This window comes from Parasteatoda tepidariorum, chromosome 1 (assembly GCF_982258835.1).
Source record: "Parasteatoda tepidariorum strain Cologne lab strain chromosome 1, Ptep-v5.0, whole genome shotgun sequence".
Lineage (NCBI taxonomy): Eukaryota > Metazoa > Arthropoda > Arachnida > Araneae > Theridiidae > Parasteatoda > Parasteatoda tepidariorum.
In genome coordinates, this window is record NC_141755.1 from 40,225,432 (window position 1) to 40,252,028 (window position 26,597).

Sequence of the window (26,597 nt, forward strand, 5' to 3'; positions counted from 1 at the left end):
AAAGGAAAAAAATTTCATGAATGAGTAGCGAACTAAGCAACAAAATGATGCAGAAAACCTTAAGGCATACCGACAGATGGGGTGACTTAGTGCAGGAATTTTCAGTTTTCCACTGCTTTGACCTAATAAAAAAACAGTTAAAAGATGCTGAATTGTACAGCGTCTAATCTAAAATCTGTTGTTATCCATCTGGAAAGTAATCACACGTAGTTAAGACCTGATTTAAAGCGTTTATCATTTGTGAACAGTCAATTAATTGAATGTGCAAAGTTACCCCGGGATGGGGTGACTTTGTGCAATGCAATAAAATAATGACTTAATTATTTTTATTCACTTTGACTTAAAATCGTTTAATAAACAATATTTATCATTGTTAACGTACAATACAAGTATATTACATACAAATATATACTATGTATTAATAAATCTACTTAAGATTAACACAAAAACTTTAATTTTTAGATTTTTTAACATTTTTGGATTTTTTTTTATTAATTAAATCTTAGGTAACTTTTTTTTATGATTTTCAGGTACAATGACATGCAAAAGTTGACATGAATGAACAGTTGAATGAATTCCCTCATTTAATGCCCCCAAATTGCCTCCAACTCGAAATGATCCTCTCTTATTAACAGGAACGGGTGCGTTTATCAACCTAACAATATCCTCAATTTTTGTTGTAAATTGAAATCAAAGGTAACAATATGAAAAATAAAAGTAACAATATGAAAATGAAAAATAATATTCACATTGAGATTTCGAATGCTTTGCATGAATTTTGTTCGAAATTATGTTTCGGTGAATTCCGAACATTTTTGATACTTTTGTAACGGATAATTGCCTCCGTTCGGATGGATATTTTTTACTTTTGTCAAACATTTTTTTATCGCTTCTTTGGTATAATCACAATAATTTCTTGCTCCGGGCTTTCTTTTATAAGACTTTGGCATATTTTTCTCAGAAAAAAAATTTCACAAATTCACCCCAGGGTGCATTTTCGAATTAATTATTAAATAACTAACATTGTAATGATTTAAAAACTAACAATTATGCATGATTTGTTATCGCAATAGATAAGACTTTTCAAGTATAACCTACCTTCCTGGCCAGGATTACTAAAACTTCTTTTACCGAGCAGACTTTCCAGCCTCCAATTTTGCGTCGAGAAAAAGTTTCAAATTGTTTGTAACTTGAGCTCCCAATTTACCAAGAACGATGATTTTTACATTGCTAGTTCTTGGTAAACCATTAGTTTGTTACGTTGACAACTCAAATCAGTTGATGCGGAGCTTACGAAAATTCCCATAGATGGCACGACACAAAAATTGAAAAAAAAAAAAGACAATTTGCTCAAAGTTACCCCTCGTTGCACAAATTCACCCCATCTGACGGTATAAACTGACACAATAGAACAGCTTAGTGGGAGAACAGCGTATATTACACTCTTAGGGGTGTTGATAAATCACTGAAAATAATATACATTTGTTCGACCTGTAGTGGCTCAGGAGATAGAGCGATCATCTTCCAATGATTTGAAACGGATTTAAATCTCAGCGAAGGCAGGTTGATACGAATTCCGAAATCGGCTCACATCGACCACAGTACTGACATTAAATATGCGCAGTTGGCGCGAATCAATAGGTCAGGCTCTCCTTGTAGTCAGGCTAACAGTGGGAGTTTTAATGGATTTCCTCTCCATGTTACGCAAATGCGAGTTAGTTCAATCAAGAAATCCTCCGCGAAGGCAAATTTCTTCTGTTACTTGATCCATGAGTCCCCATATCTTCTGGATCGGGTTCAAAAGTATAAGGTTACGGAGTTGAACGTTAGTAGTCATAAACACAAAATTGGGTCAGCTGATCAACGACGGTTACAAAATCAAATATAGATGCTGAAAAGATATGGATCTGTTTAATGTAACATAACTGTTTTCGTATTGATTTTAATCTCAACATAACTAATCCTCTTTAGTTTTGTAGTATGTTTACATGATTTTTATTTTCAAACTGGGCTGTTAATAAAATAAGACAAATAGGATAAAAAAAACTATTATTCCCTCATTCTAATTAACTGGAAATAAAATATATAAAATAGTTCATAGGCTACTTTTTTTCTTCTTAATCTTATTATAGCCTCTCTGAAAATAGCGCTTAACTGGACCATCCAGGTGGTTTTGCGTAATAATAATCTGCAAAACTTGTTTCTTTTTCTTCTTTTTTTTAGTTTATTCTACCAGAATAGAAACTAGCTATATGTAGTATCACTTGGCGTGATAATATAGCTTGTGGCAAACTCATGATTGCGAATACGTTCTACTATATAGTAATTATCTCCGGTGCATACATATTCCTTTTAAGTGACCATAAGAGTGATGGCTCAGGGGGTAGAGTGTTCACTCTCCAATAAGGGGAGTCGGATTCGAATAACAGTGAGGGCTTGTCGACACGAATATCACACACGGCTCACACCGACCAATGTGCTGAAGTAAAATGTCACAAGTGGTAGTCGGATCATGAGTTAAAGTCCCCTTGCCGTAGCCTAGCCCTGGGAATTTTTCGTGTGAAAGTAAAAAAAGATTAAATATATATATATATATATATATATATATATATATATATATATATATATATATATATATATATATATATATATATATATATATATATATATATATATATATATATATATATATATATATATATATATATATATATATATATATATATATATATATATATATATATATATATATATATATATATATATATATATATATATATATATATATATATATATATATATATATATATATATATATATATATATATATATATATATATATATATATATTACAGCAATTATTAAGCATCATTGTCATTAATAATAGTATAACAATTTTTACGAATAAGTGCCTTTTTAATAAGTGCGTTTAATCAAGAATAAATGCTTTTAAGTGCCTTTACTCCATTAGTTTTCCCTTTCAGCTCATAGCTCTTTTCTTTATTTCTAAACTCATATATTACCAAAATTAAGTGAAAATCATTGGGTCAATAGTAATAGAGTGAAGTTTTATGTTTTACTTTAGCGAATTAGTACCACTTTTCAATCAGTTTGCCAATGCGGCCATGGTTTTCATTTTTCATTTCTATTGCGATCGAATTCGTATTATTCACTTTTTTAAAAACGCATTTTAAAATAATTAATATAAACAAAATGTACACGCTTTATCATATAACTTTAGAAATATTAATTTGGTGACGTAGTTCATATAGTAGCTACTACGCCGTACTAGTTGGTAGGCCATATATCAATAATGATAAAACTGACCTTTTTCGATGTACCTTTTCTGAGAAACTATTCATATATTTTGAATTGAAATTTTTGGGGATGTTTATCATATAATTTATGTTTGTAATATATGTTATTAAATAGGTTATATGCTGTGAGCATTATTGTTTTAGCATTAATGTTTTACATTAAGAAGAATATTTTTTGAATTATGAAAGATTTTTTATCAGACATTTTAAACAATTAAAAATTTTCAGTTAAATTTTTTGAAAAGAGTTCTGCCAAAGACATGCATTAACAATTATCAGAGTGAAAGCATGTATATGAATAGATGCTGCGAAAAAAAAACGTAAAATAATATCTTTTTTAGATGCTGAGAAATGGTACATTTAAAAAGATCAATTTTAGCGTTATTGGTATATGGCCTACTGACTCCCCTTAATATTGTCCACTGTATTTATCTGACATAGCGAGTAAAGTAATTAAATATTAAAATAGTTACATTAAACTTCTTTCGATTAAATAGAGCTATGAGTTCGAAAATATCATTGATAATATTTTTAAAATGTTTGAAAAATTGTCTTTAGTTAAACAAGATAAAATATATATATATGTATAACAAAGATTTTGTTGTCTTCAAATATTGGCGCTAAACAATTTCTTTTAAAATTAAACAAGAGACTCTCAAAGTTATACAAAGTTATACTCAAAGTTATACAATTTATAATAATTTTTCACTTTTCGTTTGTTTATTGTTCTACAGCATATTTTCCAAAGTATGTATATTGTTTTGTATAACCTTCCACATTGTAAAGTTAGTATTATTTCCTGCAATTCAAACTTGCTGAAATAAGTATGCTTAATAAGAAAAATTGAGCCTTCGTTAATAAATTTGGGAACGTGGTTGTTACACCATCGGAAATAGACATCATCCAATTAAACATTAAAAATTTGAAATTGAAAGATGAGATCAATATTGTGAAATTTTGTTTGAGTTCCATTATGTTAACTCTAAAAATTAAACAGCTGTAATATTGCAGTGACTCACGAATTTATTTAAACCTGATATTAGATTCTATGGTGATATAAATAGCAATGAGTAATTCTTATAAATCATAAGTCTTCAATATCTTCATCTCTCAGGTAGGAATGTGTGTATATAACTAAAAGTGTGCTTTTATCTAGTTTAAGGTAATGATAACTAAATATTAATTGCGTTTAATTATAAATTGATTTAAATCTTGCAGAAATGCGAAGAGATCAGCCCATTACAAAATTAATTAAGAGTAGTTAATTCAAAAGAACAAATATTTCAAACTGAATTATTATTTTATCTATAAATTGAGATTATAACTATTGATACTGGTAACTTCACAGAAATTATACCGCTACATTTACAGAAGTCCCCGCGCAAAACTTTAAAAAAGATGACTAATTTTGAAATTTAAAGCTAGAAATATGTTCTTAATATTATAGTTCATGTTAAGAAAGGTGCTTGTAAAATGAGATATCTGGATTTTATTCCAGTTCCATTTTTATACGTATTGAAATAGATTTAATTGATCGTGATAGGTTTATAAATTAATACTAAAGAGTTAAGTTTTCAATCTTTTAAACATATTTCTTTCAAGAATGATATTTATTAATTTTTTAGCAAAAAAAATATGACATTTAGGTGAAAAGGTTAAAATTTAGGTAAAAAGTCAATTAAATGTATTAAAAACAGTAAAAAATATATCAGAGTGTATCTGAAAGAAGTTTTCCAACAATTAAACAAATTGATCCACCAGAAACTATTTCGAAATTTCGAAAGTCATCTGAAAAAACAATGTATAAAAGTGAAGAGAAAACTGAAATATAAATTTAATTATTTACAATTTTAAACAATTAGGTCTCGTTAAAAAGCTTCGATTCAAGAAGTGATTGTGGGTTCGTGTGAATATTTATTTAATCTAAAAATATCTGAATGTTTTTTTTTAATCCTGTTTGTTTTTGTCTCGTCAAGAGAGCAAATACAATTTTTTTTTCATTTTCAAGCTAACAGACCAAAATTTTCGGAATAACTTATTCTTAAAATAAACTATTAAACTACTGTATAAAAACGTTTCCTTAATTAAGTAAAAATACTTATTTTATGAAACCTCGATTTTACGTCCCCCGAATTTACGTTTTTCCCGCATTTTACGTTTTTTTCATCAGGACCCAGTTTTTCCGTATACCTCCAATGTTAATTTTACCCGGATTGTAAGTTTTTAATTTACGGAATTTCCCGCATTTTACGTTTTTTGTAGAAAGAAAAAAAAATAAAAAAACGTTTTAATAAGCAATATTTAAGGTTTTTACAGAAAGCAACTTGTCCGGAAAGCTGTAGCTGAACTAGAGAACGGAAACCTAAATGACGCCTGCAAACCAAAGTTAAGTGTTCTGGAGGCTATGCATTTTATTTCTGCTGCTTGGAGAAGCGTTACACAAAAGTGCATTTCCCACTGTTTTGAAGAAAGCGGAATCGTAGCTTCTAATGAACCGTTAGCAGATGCAGGATTAGCTAGATTAGACGCGGAGAATGACAATGAAACAGTTAGCTATGACTTCGACGAGTACATCCGAGAAAACTTAGCAACATGCGAAGCTGAGAGAACCACTGCTCCATCCGTGGACGATGTTATGGACTTTTCATCCGCCGATGAAGATGAACAAGAAGGAACAGAAGCACAGCCCGTTCCTTCTTTCAACACAGCATTGAGAAGTTTGCTATTAGTGAAAGACTATTTTCTATCATACAAAGACCAGGAAAAAAATTTGCAAAAGATTTCAGTCCTGGAAGATGAGGCATTTACTTTGAACTCAATGTCTAAAAAACAATCTACTATTACGCACTATTTTGCACCTAAATTACATGATTCTTAACAAAAATTGTAAAAGTGATCTTGAACTGGTATGTTTTTTTCTTTAAATACTAATATTCTTTTCGTAAAATATAGATTTTAATAGTACCTTTTGAAAGAGTCATCTTTACTACCTTTCGTTTGTTTTATTTTCCCATTATTATTATATGATTTTTTGCTATCTAAGTATTTCCCGTATTTTACGTTTTCCCGGATTTTACGTTTTTTTTACCCAGTCCCCTGAGAAACGTAAAATCGGGGTTTCACTATATTTAAAACAAACAAGTTTTCACTCTCAAAATTAAAATTATTTCATGCGGCATTTTTTTTAATTTTGAATATATGTTGCTTTAGTATTCAATATAGTTGAAATGTCTATTAATTTTTTTTAATCGGGAAATATTAGTAACCCACTTGTAAGAAATAAAAAGGATAACTTTTGGCGATTACGGAACTAAGCTGTATTTTGTCACTCTGAAAATTATCTTGGTTTGTGACGAAGTTGTGAATCTTAGTTTGTGACGAACTTAACTGCGATATCCACGGAAAAATAAGAAATTAGTAATTATTTAAAATTACCAATTTGTTCCTAAAGAACCATGGTGCACGGTAGACTTTACCATATTCTGGTTGTTTTGACAATACTTTTTTCCTCAGTGTCAGAGTTCGTATTATATGTATTGTCTTCTGCCTGTTCGGTTAACAAAACTGTAAAATAGAACACGAGTTTATATGGATGAAGTATTCCAGATCAATGCCAATAGAAGACCATTATGTTGTTTCTTTCATAGATCTTGACAGTCCCGAAGTGGACTGATCGTTAAGACACGGTTCCCAGCAGATCACCGAAGTCAAGCATCACTGGCTGCGGTCAGTGTGAGGGTGGGTGACCACTTAGATCAGTCTGCGTACGGACCGAGGGTGTGCGGTATTGGTCCTCGTTAAACTGTGCTACCGCAAAGTGCTCGACTTCGCGTGCATGTCGTTGGGCTACCAAAGTGGGGGTGCTATGCCCCCGCAGATGATCAAAATTGTGATGGCATGTCTTCGGATCATCTTCAGGGATATTTTCCAGACCGTCACCAAGTGCCCATTGTGCAGCTCTAGTGCGACGTAAATGAACTACAACAACAACATAGATCTTGACATCAACACATGGTCTGAAGCACCATTCTTCTGATTTTAAATCATCTTCACTATGCTAGAGGAGATGGTATCGGTGTTTGTGCACTCACTTCAAAGAAACTTTGTTTTCTGGATGACAGATTGCTTGTTTCGTCCTATTTTTTTTATTTTATGTTGCTTTTTCTAACCTATTGTGTTACGAGATGTGATGTATTAATTCCAATTTTTTTTCCTGAAATTTGCATCCACAAGCTTGAAATAAGAGTAATTTTCTTAATTTGACGAAATTCTAGCTTGAATATTTCACCGTTAGACATTTATTGTTTTCAAAAATGGATAAATAACAATTTATTTAATTGTTATTCTTCCATATTCTATCAATACAGTTAAATAACAGCAAGAAAGATTATATTCGAACTATTAAATGTGATAAAAAACGTTTGTTGATTGTGTTTTCCTAATACAGTTTAAAAACCAAAATTCTATCCTCACCAACTAGTTCAGATTTATAAAGCCATTTTGTTCTATTTAGTTGGGGACACACTGTAGTTAAGTGGGCATGATGGGCAGTTTCCAGTGTCCTGCACCCTTCGATCGGTGACCCTTTGACTATTAGAATTCGAAATTATCCGTCACGCATAAATGGTGCAGTACCCACAGTGCCCCAATTTCATTTTTACGGTTGTAAGTGGTTACAAAACTGTAAAGGTAACAAAAAAAATTTAAACCCTAAATTTTTTGGTGAATCGAAAGGATAGATTGTTGCAGGATATTTTCCGAATGCAAATTCAGAAAGTGTTTATTAACGGGCGTAATACGTTTTCTTGGATGTTTCGAAAAATTAGTATTCTTGAACAAGTTAAGATAGTTGTTCTCAATTTGATGAAATATTCATTAGGATGCTTCGTCAAACATGTGACATTCGCCAACATGTTCGTCAAACATGTGATTTTTATGAAGAATAATATTCGCAATTGCTTAATACAGAATGACAACATTTGTTTGCATTAAAAAATAAAGTTCCATATAATAGTAACCGTATTATTTTTTCTGATGGAAATAATTTTATAGCGCATTCTAAAATATCAGTAATGTTTTTTTTTCTTGATTTTTAGATAGTTTATTTCAAGTGACGGTAATGTATAAAGTATTTTTTTATCCTTAAATTTCAGATTCTCAACCTCAAGAGCCAGTCATGAATAAAGTATTATTAATCCTGCTCTTCATTCATATAATAGCTTTAGATGCAGTTCTTTCAACTTGTGCAATAATTTGTCCAGAAATTGAATGTGAGCCAGGTTACGTACCTAAGAGAGCTGGTTGCTGCTATCAATGTGTGAAAGGTGAAAGTACTTTCCTTTTAATGTTCAGTAATTTAAAAGAGAAAATAATTGTTTATATTTCTTTACGTAACCATATTATTTTTGTATTTATGCATCCCTTAATTATTTAAATTACTAAATTGAATAACTCTAGTTAAACGTGAAAACATTCCAAAATCTGAGCAAGTTGCTTTTTCCGAAATTAAACTCCGCATAACATTAAATAATTCCTACAAATTTCCGATTCTTTTTTTTTTAGTTAAAAAGACTTTAATTCATGAAAAATTATTAAATAACTCATTAAATGCTTATCAAAAAGGAAATATAAAAGTTAGCAACTATTTTTTTTTTAAATAAACGATGTCGATATTCTTCGAAGAGCTAGTGTGAAATACACGGAGAAAAATGATCAAAATTATTTCGATCAAAATTATATTGGGGGCCTTACTAACAATCGCTGTTCAAATTTTTGATATTTTCCCTGGCAATCAGATAATTCTTTTTATGTTATCGGTCTCGCCTTTCTTAGTTGTAATTCGCTATATTTTTGATAGAGCACATGTTAGAAATAGTAAAATCTTAATTATTAAAACCCCTTATATTTAGATTTTTTTAAATTACATTTTGGACAAGTATTAATTGGGAGTGATTATTGTGGACAGCTCTGTGAAACTTTATGTTTTAAGAAAATATTTCAATAAATTTATCAGTATTAACATTTGTCCCCACTTATAAATATTTTTGATTTTATTCTTATTAATTATTAATTAAGTTACATAAACGTGATACAACTAAACTAAAAGTCGTCTATGTTTTTTCTTTGTAAGGTGCATTTGTTAATCTTAGAAATCATTCGATTTCTTCATATCTGTATTGTAAGGTGGATTTGTTAATCTTAGAAATTATTCGATTTCTTCATATCCACAAAGTCAATTTAGTGATGAGTATCCAAAGTGATTTTTGATACAGTCAAGATATTATTTATCTACTAAAAGAAGAATATAATAAACAAAGAAAAAATTGATTTAAATCCGAAGGGTTTTGAAATGTATTTTAAGTACTTATGTCACAATTAACAAGAACGAAAATGTAAAGTTAAATTATGACTCAGTTTTTACGTTAAGAAATTAAGTACTTCATTAAGAAATCATAGCATGTCTTAAAGTATATTTTTCATTTTTTCTTCTTTTTAATGATGATCAATTTTCCAACTTTTACAATTGTCAACTACATTTCGTGGATATTTAAGCATTGTTAATTGTCTCATTTCTGTCATAAAGAAATATTTCACAATCTCAATACTAACATTTGTTGCAATTTATTTATATCTGTGGATTTTTTACTCATTGATTTTTAATTTAGTTGACAAAAACGTACTACGGTGAAACTAAAATTAAATTTTTCCAGTTAGTAGGATACATTTAATCTTTAAAATTTCAAGATTTCAGCATATCTGTATAGGATCGAGCGATGAGAATCCTTTTGTCTCTTTTTTTTTATCCCTTTTGCCCACTTATGTTCCACGAAGTCAATTTAGCAGTTATCAACTAAAGTAACTTTTAATACAGAGAAAAATATGTTTTTTTGTTAGCTAGGATATTCTACTAAGAGGAGAAAGAACGTGGTATAATTCAGATTGGATTTAAACTGTAATTCAATCACATATGTCACAATTATTTAAAACGAAATTTTAGGTCTAAATATTGATCGAATTAGTTCTTAAGCTAAGAAATTATTTTATAAAGAAATGATAACATGCTTGCGCGACTTCTACCCATGGGAAATTTAACCCACGATCTACCGCTGAGAATAATTTTACATCAGCACTGTGGGCTGTTTGAGCCGGGTGCGGAATTCTTATCAACCAGCCATCGCAGTGATTCGAACCGGATTCAATTCATTTTATGTCGAACGCTCTATTCCGCTAAGCCACAACAGTTTAATGTTTCATAACTGAAAAAACTAGGATGATCCCAAGTTCATATTTTTTTCACAGCGCACTTAAAAAATGGAACAATTGTCAAAGTTTTCTCATAACACTTTAATCTCTGTTACTCTATCGTTCATTAAAATTTAATATTATGCACTTAAAGTCACACTGTAAAAAATTCAAAAACTAATTTCGACTCGACAAAAATGTTTCCGGAAATCTCAAGGAACTTAATTTGATATCATGTTTCTGATCAATTGAGAAACGTTTCTTTTATTATTAAGAGTAAAAAACTGAATCACGTTGAAACCGATCCACTTTCAGAGTGTAGCGTACCTACCACTACAACTATTAAATTCCAATTTGCAGATATATAAAACATGCTACCGATTCTGATGGAAAAGTCTATTCAATAGTTGAGTGCGATTAAGTTTGAGAGCCAGTTAAGTCTGGTTGAGTCTGATATGTGCGTAAACTGGTTAAGTTCCATTAAGTTACTAAGGTATGATGCAATTAATGAATTTAGTTACATTCTAAAATAAATGAACATCTTTTTTTTCTTTCTATGATAGTGTTTAAGAACAATTAATCATGTTCACGATGATTCAATTTTTTTAAAAATCTTTTGTATAAGATAATGCATTGATAATTTTTAAAACAATTCTTCTTTAAATGTGGTAACTACAGAGCCAGATGATTGTCGAACTGATTGTTCAGGATCATACAGCTGTCCAGCGATACCAGCGGAATGTCCAGATGGTGAAGAATTGGTAACACCAATATGTAGATGCTGTCCAGAGTGCCAGAAAATATAGGTATTATTTTGAAGCAATTAAAAGAGAATTTTCTAATTTCTAAAATGTATTTTTCATGTTTGACATGTTTGGTGACGCAATTACCCCTCTATGACCTGCAGTTTGTTACCGGGATTAAGTCTAACGATTCACTGAAATGAAAAACACATATAGGGTTGTCAGATAATATTTCGGAATTGCACGTTGATTTGAAGTGTGTAATTGAGAATAATATGTCTCAGAACTAAAAATAAAGAAAAAACAAATTATAATCTTCAATTGTGGATTTAAATAAATAAAAATAAATAGTTGTCTGATAGTTATATTATACGACATAGCAATGCATACGATTGTCCCGACGCCGATTTTCAGAAGAAAGATTTGCCATAGAGCTCTATTAAAAGGCTTAACGGTTTTCAGACTCATAGTAGTTTTAATCATTTATGATTCACGTAATTATATTTACACCCATTGAAAAATTGAATTTATTATTTTAAAACAATGTAAATAAAGTGAAAATGATAATCGAAACAGAAATAGTAAAATTTCGATTTTCACATGAATTTATTTTTCAACAACAATATATTGAATAAGCTAAAATAAAGGATATGAATTTTTTAAAACACTATATCCTATTGTATTTTTCCTACTTTATTTTTCCATTCATTATCAACTAACTAAATTGATCATTAAAGAATATATTTGCTTGCCAACCATTCCAATCGCTTAAAATGATTCCTTGCCAATTTTTATTTCAATGAAAAACATAATTCAACTTTTTTATTCATTTTCAGTTTATATGTAACTAATACGAATTTAGAAACAGACTTCGACTTCCAGACTTGCAAATCGAATCTTTTTTTTTTGTTTAAAAAAAATTGATTATTTTTAATAACACATTGAAAGGATTTCTTTTCTTGATTTATAAATTTTTAAAATAGCTATTAGCCTTTCTTTAATTTATAATTTACAACCAACGAGTCGGTTCCGTCAAAAATACGGTCTGCCATTTAATTATGGGAATACTCCTTTTTATCTCAATCTATAATTTATAGGCAATCTGATGCAATTTTCTCTGACTGAATTGAATATTTTTGAAAACCTTATTTCATTTGAGTTTTCAACTCTTCTAAAACAATTTAGGACTATTTTTTTTTAATTATGATTTATTACTTTCAAAAATTTATGTAAAAACTATGAATTATTTGAGTGAAAAAATATTATTCAACGTAAACAAAGATTAAAAAGAAAAGACTGTAAATTCTCGCTCTCCCACCAAAACAAAAAGGTGTTAATAAAGTTTTGTTTTGAAACATGTACAGTATCAGTGACAATGATTTTTTTTTCGAAAAATTAAATATTGATTGATTTTTTTTAAACTTTAATATGCACCATACTAAGGAAGAGTAAATGATTAATCTGTTTTTCAATTAAATCAGTATTTACTCAAAAAAACTACTCCATTTTTATGTAAGATTGCATATGCGACTCTCTATAAAAATTAATTTTTTTATATATTTACTTAAAATTATATTTTGCATGAAATTATAGTTGGATAAATGAATTTTATAATAATATAAATATTATAATTTATTTGGCTTGAAAATTTCTCAATTCGCTTAAAAAACTCTCGAGAAGCACATTAAATTAACATTAAAAATAACTTCAGCATTAAAGGGTTAAAAGTTTGAACCTCTCTCTTGACCAAACTGTTGGGTCCAAAGTTTCCACATTGTGATTACCCCTCGTATTTTGGGGGTCAGAAATCCAAATCCATCAAAAAAAAAGGCAAGTTTTATCAGAGGAAATGAATTTTTGTGTCTGATTTCGAAACTTAAAATATCGTCTGCACTAATTTACTGATGAAAAAGATATAATTTAAAGTACTTTATTCTATTAGCTTTTTGAAGATAAAATTTATAAGCAACAACATTTTTCTCATTTCTTACAGGTGCATCATAATCATGGCAGTTATACTGAAACATTCTTGTAAATGAAGTAAAAATCAATAAAGTATTAATATCCTTGCTTTCGAAACTGCTTTTTTGCTTTTTCTTGCACACAGTGCATGTGGGTTGGTAGGTAATACCGTCAGTCTAAAGTATGGTGATATTTCCTTTGAATTTAAAAAACTTAGTGATTTGGGAATATTATTTCGTTTATTATCAGTCGATATTACAAATTGTCTTACATAATAATGTAAAAGTACTTCATTCATATCTCAATAAGAAAATATTTGCTTGTGTATACTGGCGGGTAGTAAATATGTATATATATATATATATATATATATATATATATATATATATATATATATATATATATATATATATAAAAATATATATATATATATATATATATATATATATATATATATATATATATATATATATATATATATATATTTCAATGGCGGACGCTTGGGACGAAGATCCATTGGCCTCAGAAAATGCCAGAACTGCTACTCTCTTCTCGTTCTCGTTTTAGTAAGAAAAAATTTGACTGCTCCTCACACTATTGTAATAATATATTTTGCTTTGGCTATATTGATACAATATCAGAAAGCACTCTTTTTTGCGGATATAATCGTGTGGGTGTTGAAAAGATTATATCTTTGATTTTCCGGATTTTTTTAAAAAAATTAATCCTTTTTTTCCCAGTTGCTTGTTATTTTTTTATTAATATTTCCGCACCCCTTTTTTATATGTCATATGTCTGTAATTTTCCTTTGTTTTATCTTCATTTTGTTATATATATATATATATATATATATATATATATATATATATATATATATATATATATATATATATATATATATATATATATATATATATATATATATATATATATATATATATATATATATATATATATATATATATATATATGTATGTATGTATGTATATATATATATATAAAATAAAATAAAATAGGAATAACATGAAAATTGCTTAACTTAGAAGGAGCTACAGATCTCCTCGAAAGGCAAAGTGATCCCAATACTCGAGGAGTTCCCTTGTCTGGATAGTGTTCTAAATTACTAGACTACGGAGTTGAACATTGTTAGGCGTAAATTCAAAATTCATTTGGCTGTTCAACACCGGTTATAATATAAAATAAAATAGGAATCACTAAGAAGGAGCTACAGGGATCATATTATGTATCTATAACTTCTGTATGTAATTATTGTCTCTAAGAAAATAAAACATAAATTTGAAATTACAATATCCATTCCTATCTATATTAAAGCAATCATACCCATTGCATTATAATAGTTTATATACTAATCATCTTGGAAGAAAATACTATCATGTTTTACTAAATTTTATCACAAAAAGAATAAAAAAAGTTTCAAATACTTGAGTAATAAATTCAAGGTCTAATACTAAAAAAATGTAAATTTTCCTATAAAAAATTTAACGTCTTTTATTACCGTATTAATGAATATAATTTTGATCCCCATGTTTGCTCAAGAAAGTTGCATCTTTCTGGAATAAACCTAAAAGCGTTGATTTATTATAAAGTTTTCATTAAACCTGAAAGAAGATAATAATCAATTAAAGAAATGTATTAAATATGATCTTATTCACAATTTAAAAATGAATGAAACAAAAACATATCATTTTAAATTTGTACTTGTAATTTTAAGCTAAAAAGTGATATCAAACAAGTTTAAATCAAAATAATCTTCAATTTATTCTAAAGGAAAAGCTATTTCACGTGTCATTCCGATTTGAAGATTTTGTGTGTACAGATGTTAGATTCAAATTACACTACATGCTTCTCAAACAGTTGTTTTTATTTCATTACTTATTGATTTTTTATCTTAAGTCAGACTATATAAGGAAAATAACATGTAAATAACTTCCTGTATTCTAAATAGAGAATAGAACCACAACTTCTTAGCATCTTCGTCTACTAGGTAACAAGATTTTGTTCTGTTCATACTAAATTTTCTCATTGTGCATAAAACAACATTTCCTTCTCAGATCATGTTCTAAATAATATGAATTATATCTAATCAGTAAATATCTGGATAACTTGTAGCTACAAAAAGAAGACAAATATGTTATTAAAACATATACCATAACTACTTATCATATACCATTGCTTCTCATTTTGTAATAATTAAAAAAAATTTAAAGGATTTAGTTAATGTCAATTTTTTTTACTATTTCAGCTATTTCATTCGTTTCTTAAGAATACTGTAAACGTCTTTACTAGCTTCTGAGTTTCTTAAAATTATTGAAATTCTTAGTAATTAAAAAATCTCTGTTAAAAAAAATTATTCCTATTGGTAATGCAAAAAGTACAAGTGTTTAAAAACTATTTCATTAATACTTTGAAAAACTACGCAGTATTAATTCACATTTTGTAATTAAATAAATAGCGAAAATTATTAAGAAAAATTTTACTGTCAATAATTTTTAACTATTAGAGCTATTTCATTAGTTGTTAAACAATGCTATAAACGTTGTTCTACAAACTTCTCTGTTTCTTAGAACTATTGAAAAATCTAAGGTCAAAGTTTTTTTTCATTTCTAATGACAAGTCAAAAAGTACAAATATTAAAAAAATTTTACTAATATTTTTCAATGCTTTTTAAAACTAACTTAGCATTACTTCATGTTTTGTAATGATTAAATAACCAAAACTATTAAATAATAAGTGCTTAAAATAATGCTTTAAACTCCATTTACAAGCTTTTCAGTTTCTTAGAATTATGATTTGGAAGTTGATAAATCTCAGTTATAAATAGGCATACTATAAAATTTTTTAAGGAAAAACTTTAACGAATTTTTTAAAGTTATGCCTTTTTCATAAAAAACCAGTTATGATATTTTTTAAAAAAAGGTTAATTTTAAGTTTGTAAATTATTTATAGAATTTTTAAAGAAAAATTAAAAAATTACCCAGTCATTATCAGCATTTTTCTAACAGTTTATGAAAAAGAGGAAAGGAAGAGAGAGAACACGAAAAACTAATTTTCGCATCATCGAAAAATGTTCCTTAAAAATAAATATTTAAAATTTATATGTTTCATAGATATCAGATTAAGTAATTTTAGTACTAAAAACTCTAGTAAAAAATGTCAATTGGTTTCCGAATGTAGTAAATAAAATCTTTTTTCCTGAGAACTTTAAGTAATGGTCATTAAAGGTGGTTGTTTAAAAAATAAAACTTTTCACAAATAAAACCTAAATTAAATATTCCTACTACATCTTGGATATTTAAAATTTTTGTTGATTTATGTATGCTAACATGAGTATTTTATTGCACATTTGTGAATCAAGTTAGTTACATGCATCATGTGGGTAGTTAAAAAAATGATTTACTCTTATTTTCGAACTAAATATACAAAATATCTTATAAATGAGCTTGATAATGCAGATAGTTGCGTGATGTGTTGAACTAGCTTCACCAAATGGCATCTTGTAGTTATTTATTCTGAAATTTTTAGAATAGCATCCATGCTTCCGAAATGACTAAATTTGTAGATGCAATTTCAAAAATACATTAAAATCTTAATTACTACGTGATTATTAATTTGTTACTTCGGGGAGTAATATTTATCAGACGAATTCCGATTTCTTCCAAGAGAAAAAGAAAAGAATTCTGTGACCAAAACACAAACTAGGCTTGTTCCCATTAGAGGAAATTCATAGGTGCTACTTTAAAAAGTAATGTGAGAGGTTGTTCGACAAAAATGAAGAAAACAATTAGTTTCTGTTACTAAAAACACTTGGAATAATTTTTTTCTAAATTCTTTGATTTTTTATGCAAATTCTCTCAATTTTTGGAAATTTTTTTCCTCAATAGCACATCTTTTTCTTTAAATAATTAGCAATCATTTTGAAAGGAAATTTTTAATTCAAAGAAGATAAAAACTCTCCTATTTAACACATTTTAACATATTTATGTGAAAAAATACTTGAAAAAATACAATGAGATTTTTAAAAAGTTGAAACTGTTTCTCTCTGACATTTATTTGCAAGTCATTATATTTAAAATTAAGATACATATTTCTTGCTTTAAAAATATCTCTATACTTCCTAAGGTGTTCTAGACAAAATGTTTTAAATGATAATAATACATTACGTTTTGAAATAGGAAGTTAATTTTATATTTTAGAGCTTACAGAAACTAAGAAATGTATAAAATTATTATATTGGCGTTGATCTTGAACGTGGCGATGGCGTTTCCTCATCCTGCTTGTAACTTCGTATGCACTCCTGGGATTATGGAATCATGTCCTGTTCTGAATTGCGGACCAAACGAATCACCGCAGCGTAATCCGTGCGTCTGCTGCAAAGAATGCATGCCCAATGAAAGTAATGCAACTTTCTGTAAACTATCTACATATACTTTGTATGTATTATATTCTTTTATTGCTACTGGGACGCTTGCCCTAAAAGTTTGGAGAAAGTCGGGACTAATGCTCAGTAGTTATTGTTATAATAATCATATTGTGGTATACATAAACTTAAGCTAAACATATAGAAGTAAACTAAAACTGTAATTTAATTGTCTTGTTGAAATTATTTAAACCCATACCATGTATAACTACCACAGACTACAAACCACCTGAATGATGAACATTTTAAATAATGAGTGCGCTCCAAAGTTTGGATCACTTAATGCTAATTTTACTTTCTGCTTATTTCGCAATATTTCGAGAATTTTTTTCTTAAACGAATTGAAAGGTTTTTGCACTCAATTATAAAATTCAATAATCCAGGAGCAATGGCATGCAAAAAATAACTTTTAGTAAATATTTATTATTTCTTATATTTTTTTTTAGTAATAATCGAAAACATTTTGAAGTGTAGGGTATGAAATTTTTGCATCATTTTAAAGAATTTAATTCATGTTTCAAAGTACAAAATTTGAGCAAAACCGTTCAAATAATTCTTGTGATGTCAAATTTTAGGTATCTGACTTCAATCTCTCAAGAACAACTTAACCGATTTTACCCAAATTTTTTTTCTTGTCATGTAAAATTACATTCTTCAAAATGATGTGAAAATTTGTATACTTTACAGCTCGAAATTTCTTGCCGAGGTGTTGCCAGTTCACATTATTATTGTAAAATATTTAAACCTGTCATTGCTGGAATAGCATTTTTTTAATTATTGTAAAAGGAGGCATTTTTTGCATATGTTTAGAGACTTTATATTAGTTATTATACTATAACAAAGTACTAACTTATCCAACGTGCGAGAAAAGCAGAACGAAGGAAACTACGAGCCAGTTCTGAGATTTAACGATCTCGACAATAGAGGCATCAGTTTTAATAATTGTTGTGAAATATTTCAACCCGTCATTCCTCGAATACCATTTTTTTAATTAGTTTAAATAACTTTATATCGAACAGAAAATTTGGTTAAATATCTCTGCGAAAAACTTTTGTTTTCAACTAAAAATCAAAGAAAATATTAAATGGGAATGTAGAGCACAGTATTCACATATGTAATGCAAAGAAAGATACATTTCAAAATAATTTGTTTTAAATGTTGTTTTCAGAGCAAATAAATACGTAATATTATTTTCTCTTTCTTTACAGCTACATCATAGTCCTGATAATTATATCAAAATATATGTGTAAATGAAGAAAAATTTAATAAAGTATTCATTTTCTTGCTTGTGAATTTTTTTCCCTTTTACTTGAATTGAGTGTGTGCATGAGCATGCCAACATAATGTAACGATGCGTAGCATCTAAATTAAGCAAGAACAAGTGCAGTTGTTTCAATCTCAGGTATAAGCAGACCATACCACGGATTGGAAACAGTTGGCAAAAATTTCGATTCGTGTTAATGGAGCTTTCTCGACAATCGCCGAACAGCCGTGCGCTGATGTTTTTTTTTGTTTTTTGTTAGATATGAATGCGACATTTCTTAGTTTCAACCGAAACAATTCTCGAATGTCATTACCAAAAATGATGGGAAAATAATGGAAATCCGCTCTTCTAATAAATCATATATATTAAGTCAAATACTGTTAAAGGAATTAATAAATTAAAACATAATTAAAAATAACGTAACTATATGCTGTTTTTTTAATTATGTCTTTAATTACTTTATTCAATTAACGGTATTTAGGAATCTATAAATACATGTTACGAGTGATCGTTACAGAATAACCAGTACTCAATATGTGTAAATAAAATAATTTTTTTAAATTGTGCATTGTCTATTAATAGCATTTAGTATTCTAATATTGAAAGAGTATCAAGGAGTCTATGACCTCCACAATAAATGAAGTAGTTTTCAAACTTAATACATATTAAGGATTTGAATCAATTTTTCACGAAGTTTAAAATCTCATCTCATTGCAAAATAAGTAATTCAATAAATATTTTTTTTTTTGCAATAAATACTTCTAGTAATGAAATAATTGCTTTCAAACGTGATTTTTTATATAGTTTCGCACAAACTTGTTTTAATATTCAGGTTAACTCCAGGCTTATAGTCTGAACTGATGAAATAAAAAACACATTCAAAACTCATATAATTTACTTTTAATCAATTCTCATTAAATCAGATAAAATTAGATATCATTTTTATGAAATCAGGTATTTTCATGGATTCAGATTAAGTTCAAGATATGTAAATATCATTTAGAGTTCAGAGCTAATGACATAGGTCATTAAAGAAAAATCCCTTCATTTATATATTCTTTTTCCTCTTAGAATCAATTGGACGGATATTTCTTTTAGCACTAGCGAACTTCCGATTACTTTAAAATTTTAAAAATATGGATTATTTCATTTTTAATAAACTATTACCTTAAAGCGTAATAAAATTTTTGAATACTCTGATTTTTTTCCTAGTAAATAATATGTCTTTGCTAATTTCTAAAAAAAATCTTAATAAGAAAGTTTACATTATTCTTTAATCAAGATGGAATTAATAGCGATTATCACTAAAATAATACAGATTATATTTTCTTTCAATAAGAGTAAATTTGAATTAATTTTTCAAAATAGTGTTACAATAAAACATGGTATTAAAATGCTACGTTATTTTTTGTGATTGGTTCATTATTATTATATAATGAACTAATTACAGGAATTGTCAAATGCAGGAATTGTATTTGACACGAACCAATATGATATTAGTTCGTGTTAAATACAATTCCAGTAAAAAAAAAATTTTAAAATTAAATCTGCTATAGCAAAAAACAAGATCATTTTATAAAATATAAATTATTGCGCTTAATCAAAAATAAATACTGTGTATTTGTAAAGTGATCCTAACAATAAAAAGTTTATTTTCTTTTTTAATTCTCTGCAAAAAGGAATTAATGAGTTATTTTTACAAAAATTTATTCATCGCACACTTAAAATTTATCTCCAGATTAACAACATGAGCTTACAAAATAGCAAAAGTTGCATGAAAAAAGTTCTCTTCTTATATATATATATATAATCTTCAAAAAACTATAATTCCAATTATTTTCTAAAAGAGATAGGACGAAAAACGTATTTCGAAAAAGTGAAATTTTGACGAAAAGCACCCGCTGAAGCGTTTATTAATTTATTTACTTTATTTTATTCATAATGTAGAAAAAGAAAATCGAATTGCGGTTTAGGTTAATGTAATTTCGTTCTCCCACCACATTTACGCGTTATCATCACCAATTCCAACTGCAATCGCCAAGTTTCCAATCCGTGGTATGTTCTGCTAATACGCATACGGGAGAGTACGAAAGCTAATGTAAAAGTACGAAATTTACCAATTTTTTTTTACCCTGTATGAAGAACGGTATTCAGCGAGTTGAAGATATATTTAGTACCAGAAAACGAAACTGGATACTTGAAGAATCGCAGAATAAAAACATTTAAAAATGAACATTCTTTTATTTATTGAAAATTGCTTATATATTTGTAGAGAGCAAAAAAAAATAAGGTGTAATGCATGGGATGTCATCTTATTTGGAGACAGTTGTTACCTTAATTCATCAAGAGATGATCAAAGTAAGTGTTATCAAAGTATTTAATAATTCTACATTACAAAACGTAAAAACAAATTTATTTAAAAAATAAATATATATTTTTTGATCAGAAAGTTAAGGTAGAAATAAAAGAAAATATGCTCATAAAAGTAGAACTTCTAATTTAGGCCTTTTTAAGTATGTTCTGCAATTTCTTTTGAGAGCAATAATGAAGATTTACTTTTTTCCCACAATAAATTTATTCTAGTAGCACAAAGCCCATGCATGTTGGATGCAATTTCTGCAAAACATATGAGCAATTTATTTTAATATTTCAGCATATAAGGGTCAGAGCATTTTTGTTTTTAGAAAAACACCATGATTTCCCTGCAGTCATTAATATGATATATCTATTATGGAATCATATATAGTTCATATTCTAAAAAATTGTTAAGTTCCTTTCTGAAAACAATAATGAAGAACCGTGTGACTTAAAAGATTTCACCGTTGGAAAAAAAGTATTTTTTTCGCTATATTGCTAACGGCCTTGTAAATATGTTATAAAATTTTTATATTATTATTTAGTTAAATATTTTAAAATCGCGGGTATACAATTTGAAAGTAACCAATTTAGCATAAAAAACAAAGTGTGAATTTAGTTAATTTTTTAATTTTTTTATCTCTCTTTCTTAGAAATATGAAATTATTTTCTTCATTTACGTCATCAAAATATCCACTCATCAATAAATTAGACAAATGAAATTTTAAAAAAAATCTTTGTTCTCATATAAACATTTTTGTATTTGATTTTTCACCAAAATTTTTGCCAAGATTTGACATTTAAAATATGCCAAATAATCGACAGTTGTAAAATTTGATCAGTCTTAAAAATAAACTACTGATATTCAAACTTGTATAAAGTTCAAATATGTTGAAAACTAAGTTTATTTAGATAAACTGAAGTTTAATTCGTTGCTAGAACATAGTAAACGTACAACATGGAATAGTTAAATATAAAATTTGACTTTAAAAATTTGAAATAGAAGTATTAGATAAAAATTAATAGAGCTTGGATCGAGTTTGATTTTGCTGACTGTGCAAATTAAACAGCCGTTCCGTAATATTGACTAACGAATCTGTTTCAAATTGGATTCCATAATGATGGGAATACCAACGTGTAAATTCCCGTATGTCATTAATCTTCCGTATCCTCATCTCTCAGGTAGGAACAATTTTTTCTAAAGTTTCGTACCTTTCTTTAACCATTTTTTAGAAAAAAATCTTATTTATGTTGAAGTCATAATCGATAAATTTTAAAATATAAATGATTTTTAATGACAAAGTTAATTTATAATATGCTGTACTAACTTTAAGAAACGTTATTTGAATTTAATTTGAATGGAAAATTTATTTTCAAACCCTCCCAAAAAGCATTTCACATCAATTAATTTAGATTTTAAAGTAATTATCGAAACATTACAGAAATCAATGTAATAAAAAGAGAAGAATAGCTGAAAATATGTGTTTAATTGTTGGAAATCAGAATTTTACTCCCAAATAAGATTTTTTTTTTATTTTCCAGTTTAATTCTATATTTATAAATATCTCGACATATTTAATTAGTTTTGAAAGGTTTGAAAAAAAAATAAGAAATATTTAATCCATTTTTTGCAAAAAAATTTCTTTAAACAACCCTCATTCATAAGAGATATTTAAAAGATAGGAAATAAATATGTTATGCCAATTCTGGCATCACAGTAACGTAATTTGATCCGGAATTCTTTTAACGTGTAAACTTTAAAATAGCAATTTTCTACAGAAATATCTGATTAGAAACCATTATTTTACTAATTGGTGTACCCTTATATGATTGAAATACCTAAAATCATTAAAAATCCAATCTGTTTAATTATTTCTGAATGCCATTTGTCTCTCTAAGAAAAATTTGCCTCTTGCAGAAACAATTATTCATAATTATATTGACCTAACATAAACAGTTAAACTAATGTAAAAATGCAAAAAAAAACTTTATTGAAAGTTTATGTTTCACATGATTTGTATTAGTTTCCATACATTACTTTCAGGTTTAAAATTCATTTAACTATTAGAACGCAATATATTAATGTCAAAAATTCTGACTCTAATATAGATCTAATATGGATCAAATTACTTTTGGCGTGACTCAGGGATCAGTGCTTGGACTACTATTTTTCATAATATAAAACGACTTTTGCAATCAAACATTACGTGACAATATCATTATTTATGCGGATTACAAGGTTATTCTTTTATCCTATGATGATTTTGCAAGAATGGGAAAATTCAGAAATCAAGATTTCTTCTAGATTAGAAAATGATTAATCGGCAATAATCTTGCAGTTATATTTATTCACTTTCAGCTAGTTAGCCTTTCAAATAATAATATTTCTACTATTTTTCATTGAAATAGGTGCTCCGGCAAGGCGCGTGATTGCATTCTTTTAAAATTAGTTTTGTCTATAAAAAATCAGTTGACCATAACTTAAAAAGGAAATCAACCATAAGTTATTTGCTGAATAGTTAAGATTCAATTTAATTAAGTATTATCATTTATAGAAAATTAAAAGACAGAATTTTTTTTAAAAATAAAATTTACATTATTCATGGGTATAAACTCAGTACTTAGTTATGCAGTCAAAATATAATGTGGGGATTGTTACAATAATACTCTAATATAATTGTCATTATTTAGTTTAATTCTTTTCTCTTATTCATGAAACAAAAGTCATGAGCATCTCAACAACTAATAATGTATCGATTCTATTTGCTCATAAAAAAGTTCTGCATAAAACTTATTATATTTATGACCTAAATTGCTCAATAAATTACTAATAAAACCTCCATTTTAAATTTAAAAAAAACTATTAAAGCATTTATTTTTCCAATTGATGACATACTGATTATTTTTTTAGCTCATTATAATTTTTTTTTGAACTCAACAGCTTATCACTGCTACTTTTTTTTATCGTCAATATTAATTATTTAATTTGTTTTGTGCTTAATGTTTGAGCATACATTTTTGAATACTTACTTTATGGATATATTTTTTTCCGTTCAAATCTAGATTTTTCATGTTTTTATTTACGTTACATTATGCAAATATGTTCTGAATGTTGCGAATAAATTGTTCTTCTTATTATTATTACTATCAATATAGGAAGCATTTATTATTTTGAGATCATTATAAATCAAAATAAATGAGAAATAAATTATCTAACGTCAATTATCCTGAATGTATGTGAACTTACTACTGCAACGTATGTGGACTTTTCTAATTAGCCTAACTCACCGCAAAATAACTGCCGCTGATTACAAAAAACTTGATCATTCAATTAGCCAATGACATATGTACAGCATGTAATTCCTACTTAATTTTAAATTTTTTTAGAGCTACTCATTTTGTTAACTGCTGTGAATGGCATCAGTAAGATTTAAAAATCCATAAGGGCAGCATTTGGCAAATGAGGTACTTGTAGTTTATGCAATTTTCCTATTCTTATCAGTGTTTCAGAAAATTCATCTGTGCAAAATAACGCTTTTCAAATAAATTTAATAAATTCATTTTTATAAAAAAAGACAAGTAAAAAAAATTACTATCGTTGAACTTATCGCACATAAAGGAAAAAAAATCTGGTAAAATTACGGCAATTTATGGTAATGACAATTCTGTTTTAAAAAAAACATAATCCTGGTATTAAAAACTAATGAATCAGGTATTTAAAGCATTTATTAGGTAATTTTTTGTTTATATGAAAACAATTTCCAGTAAATTCAGGTTTTCGGAATTATAGTTCCTATTATATTCCAAACATATATCATATATTACCAAAAATGTCCAAATTTTCCAGCATTTAGCAAAATTTTATTACATATTGTAAAAACATATTTTTTTGTTAATTTTACCAAAATTATTACCAAAGCGTTTCAGTAAATATATCTTCAGAGCCAGAAACACGATAAATTTTACCATATTCTGGTAGCTTTAATCATGATTTATTTCCTAGTGTAAGAATAAGTTATACGTAAGTTTTGTAACCAAAGATTTATTAAATCATTCTCTTTTTTGTTAAAAAAAGAATGTTTGAGAACACTAAATCTGCATTGTAGAAATTTCGTTAATTTATTCGTTTATAAAAACAAAAGACAAATTTCGGGAATAATTTAAGATGGTTATGAGTTTGTTATGATCTATGTATTTACTAATTTCCATTAAAAAAGGTAAAATAGAGTACTTGCCTTCCAATATGGTGAAGCAGTTTCTATTCCCTGTGATAGCTGGTCGATGCAATTTTCGCATTCAGCTCGCATTGACCACAGCGCTGTTATAAAATATCCATAGTGATGGATATATAATAGTTCAGAGTCAACTTTGTCGTCAGGATAACCATGGGAACCATGTTTTTCCTCTCCATTTAATGCAAGTTCGAGTTAGTTCCATTAGAAAGACCTTCACAAACGCAAAATTTATCCCAAAACTCGATGCAGGAGTCTGGATTGTGTTCTAAATTACTAGACTACGAAGTTGAACATTGGTAGTCGTAAATTCAATAGTCAGTCGGCTGTTCAACAATGGTTATAAAATAAAATAAAAGAGGAATAACATGAAAATTACTTAACTTAGAGGGAGCCTTATGGTTCATTTTATTGATCTATAATTTCAGTATGTAATTATCCACTCTGGGAAAATAAAATATGAATTAGAAATTACAATATGCATTCATATCTGTGTGAAAACAATTATACCCATTGCATTATAATAGTTTATGTACTAATTATCATAGAAAAAAATAATATCATGTTTTATAAAATTTTATCACAAAAAGAGTAATAAAAAGCTTCAAGTAGTTAAGTAACAAATCTCCAAGGTCTAATACTAAAAACTGTTGAATTTCCAATAAGAAATTTAACATTTTGTGGCACCGTATTAATGAATTTATTTTTGATCCCCATGTTCGCTGAAGAAAGGTGCATCCTCCTAGATTAAACCTCAAAGCGATGATTGATTATACAGTTTTGATTAATCCAGAAAAAAAGATGATGATCAATTAAAGAAATATTATATGTCCGAATTAATTCTGTATTTGAAAAGAATACAATATTGTGAATGAAACAAAAACACATAATTTTAAGTTCGAACGTATTTAAAAATTAAATTAAACGAGTTTATTTCAAAATAACTTTCAATTTATTCCAGTGGAAAAGCAGTTTCACGTGTCACTCCGATTTGAAGGCTTTGTGTGTACTAATATTACATTAAAATTACACTACATGCTTCTC

The 26,597-nt window shown here is 27.7% G+C and overlaps 2 long non-coding RNA genes across 4 annotated transcripts; both read left to right on the forward strand.

Moving 5' to 3' along the window:
- Positions 1-4,288: 4,288 nt before the first annotated feature.
- LOC107455503 (uncharacterized) lies at positions 4,289-13,381 on the forward strand. 3 transcript variants are annotated; one of them, XR_006226608.3, is made up of 4 exons: positions 4,289-4,431; positions 8,471-8,641; positions 11,238-11,365; positions 13,296-13,381. It is a non-coding gene; the product is annotated as an uncharacterized LOC107455503 (long non-coding RNA). The 3 variants fall into 3 exon arrangements; XR_006226607.3 differs by having other exon boundaries at positions 4,362-4,479; XR_015433412.1 differs by lacking the exon at positions 4,289-4,431 and having other exon boundaries at positions 8,447-8,641.
- Positions 13,382-15,132: 1,751 nt separating this feature from the next.
- LOC107455490 (uncharacterized) lies at positions 15,133-18,995 on the forward strand. Its single transcript, XR_001585578.4, has 3 exons — positions 15,133-15,269; positions 17,479-17,678; positions 18,911-18,995. It is a non-coding gene; the product is annotated as an uncharacterized LOC107455490 (long non-coding RNA).
- The last annotated feature ends 7,602 nt before the right edge of the window (positions 18,996-26,597 follow it).